The 3,156-nt window shown below is 24.9% G+C and overlaps 1 long non-coding RNA gene across 1 annotated transcript; it reads right to left on the minus strand.

The window, feature by feature from the left end:
* Positions 1 to 2,808: 2,808 nt before the first annotated feature.
* Positions 2,809 to 3,156, minus strand: LOC110880504. The gene is made up of 3 exons (XR_002559362.2): positions 3,090 to 3,156; positions 2,938 to 3,006; positions 2,809 to 2,867 (listed from the first exon to the last, which is right to left on the minus strand). It is a non-coding gene; the product is annotated as an uncharacterized LOC110880504 (long non-coding RNA).

Genomic DNA, 3,156 nt, shown 5'->3' on the forward strand with positions numbered 1-3,156 from the left:
ATATACGAACATTCCGAGTACGAATTTCACAAAAGATTGACGGTTAACCATGGGAAAATACAAACCATAAATCATTCAGAACATACCTTACTAATTTAAAAAAAATTACTGAACAGAAAGGATAAAATTAAATATTACAAACTTAAAAAAAGATAAAAAAATATAAAATTTAACTAACCTCTTTTGTTTGAGGAATTATCGGAGTCCGTTTTTTATCACAGATTACGGATTCACATGAAAAACAAATTCAACAAAATTCAATAACTGTCATAAATGTGGAAGACGTGATAAACAACTAACTAAAACAACATACCTTTAATTTTTTTGATCGGATCTACAGAAATAAGAACAAAGAAAACGTTAGTAGCAATCGAAACAATCTTTATAAAATCAACTTTTGATCAGATCTAAGTGCAAATCTAATGGATTCTTCATCCACCAAATGATAGATCAGAATTTGTTCATTTTTAGATCAACAATATTTCAATTTTGAGATTTAAAATTTGAATTTAAGATTATTAATTTCAGTTTTAAAATCTAATTCATTCGTATATTGTTAATGAATTCCCCATGATACCCAAAGCAAAATAATATAAAATTCAAAAGAAAGTGTAAGAGTGAGAGATCACGTACATTGTAAGATTCCTTGATATGATAAAAATGAACTCCTCAATTGATTCCTCTCCACACATCAGCATGATATTGAAAAAAATCATCCAAATCAAATAAGTGAGATTGATTGAAACAAACAAAATAAACAATGAGAGGTTTATAGATTCATCTAACCTATTATAAATTGACCTCGTTTTGATGCTTAAGTCAAAAGCTACTTTCCAATCCATATATCTCATGATTTTTTAACATTCACAGTGACAACCCGGATATGCGAAAATAAATCGATCCATAACATACCTCTCATATGAATAGTCGTCATTGTTTTTACTCACAAATCTTTTTGAGAAACACAAAATCTAACCATAAACACACAATCTAACGATATCTTGAAGAAAAACAAAGAATTTTTTTTTCACATGTTGATGTTTTTTTGTTGTACACAAACACAAATCGGAAGATCGAGATAATCAATCATGAAAAAGAGGATTAAGACAGAGTTAGACAAAAATTTTATAATCAATGTAAATAAGGAAAATATGATTACCTGTTTGTCGATCTTTCAAGATGTAACGAAATCATAGTTAGATTCCTTGTAAGGTGGTTGTTCTCCCCACATTAATGAAGCAAATTCATTAGGTATTTCCTATCAGTGAAAACAAAAAAATAAATAATTAAATACATAAGTCTAAATACAATATGTTTAGTAATCATAAAACCAATAAACATACCAAAAAAATTAGGATCATCGTCCTCAATCAGCTTTAAGAATGAAAGACTGTTGTTACTCAAATCCATACCTGCAAATTAAATGTGAACGGTTTAAACACGTAAAAACGATAAATTATTTATAGAAGTAAACTAATAATAGCAGAAAACATATAAAACCGAAACAAACAAAATAAAAAAGGTTTCAAAAAACATAACACCATTTATTTATAGAAATAGAAACCCTAATTCCGGAAAATTATCATACTAAAAATAAATCACTAACGAAATTTAAAATTGCTCAAAATTTTAAATTTATAATTTGAATTCCGGAAATAGAAATAGAAATAGAAACCTTAATTCCGGAAAATTATCATACTAAAAATAAATCACTAAAATTTACATTTGAGGTTTCAAAAATAAATCACTAACGAAATTGCTCAAAATTTTAAATTTAAAATGTGAATTCGAGAAATAAAAATAGAAACTTTAATTCCGAAAAATTATCATACTAAAAATAAATCACTAACGAAATTTAAAATTGCTCAAAATTTTAAATTTAAAATTTGAATTCTGGAAATAGAAATAGAAACCTTAATATTTTAAATTTGAGGTTTCAAAAAACGTAACACCATTTATTTATAGAAATAGAAACCTTAATTCCGGAAAATTATTAAACTAAAAATAAATCACTAATGAAATTTAAAATTGTTCAAAATTTAAAATTTAAAATTTGAATTCTGAAAATTAAATTACTAACATCCAATCCTGCAAATTATCATACTAAAATTTATCATGCTAAAAATAAATCACCATTTATTTATAGAAATAGAAACCTTAATTCCGGAAAATTATCATATTAAAAATAAATCACTAAAATTAAAATTTGAGGTTTCAAAAATAAATCACTAACGAAATTTAAAATTGCTCAAAATTCTAAATTTAAAATTTGAATTCCAGAAATATAAATAGAAACCTTAATTACGGAAAATTATCATACTAAAAATAAATCACTAACGAAATTTAAAATGGATCAAAATTTTAAATTTAAAATTTGAATTCCGGAAATAGAAATAGAAACCTTAAAATTTTAAATTTAAGGTTTACAAAAACGTAACACCATTTATTTATAGAAATAGAAACCTTAATTCCGGAAAATTATGATACTAAAAATAACTAACGAAATTTAAAATTGCTCAAAATTTTAAATTTAAAATTTAAAATAGAAACGTCAAAATTTAAAATTTAAAATTTAAAATTTGAATTCTAAAAATTAAATCACTAACATCCAATCCCGTAAATGTTTTAACATGCATAAGTATTTTTGTTTCTAAACTTTGAACGTGTACGATGTGCGATAAGAGACTCATCGGACACAATCATAAATGTTTTACATTTCCGAGTGGCCTAATAAGTTGAAATAAATAATAATTACTTGTTTTTTAAAAGATATAAATTTAAAAGTAAAAAAGTTATATATGATACTAAACCTTCCTCTTTCTCGGCAAAACACTTTGAGCAACATCAACTGTATATTTCGGAATGGCCTAAACAGTAAAAAAAAAATACATAAGTAACTACCATTATTGGAAAACATATAGAATCAGCATAACTCACATCAGAAACAAATGTGGAGCACAGACTCGGTTCAGAAAAAACAACATTTGTTTTCCCTGTAGGATCAACCTAAATAACAAAAAAGAATAAAAAAATTAATATACAATGAATTAATAAATTGTATTATATAATACTTAAGTAAGTAGATATACATGGGACTTGTTCTTGGGTATCAAAAATTTGTCCAGATCCGTCTCAAACTTGCTTTTGTCCTAAAAA

Source organism: Helianthus annuus, chromosome 10 (assembly GCF_002127325.2).
Source record: "Helianthus annuus cultivar XRQ/B chromosome 10, HanXRQr2.0-SUNRISE, whole genome shotgun sequence".
Classification (NCBI taxonomy): domain Eukaryota; kingdom Viridiplantae; phylum Streptophyta; class Magnoliopsida; order Asterales; family Asteraceae; genus Helianthus; species Helianthus annuus.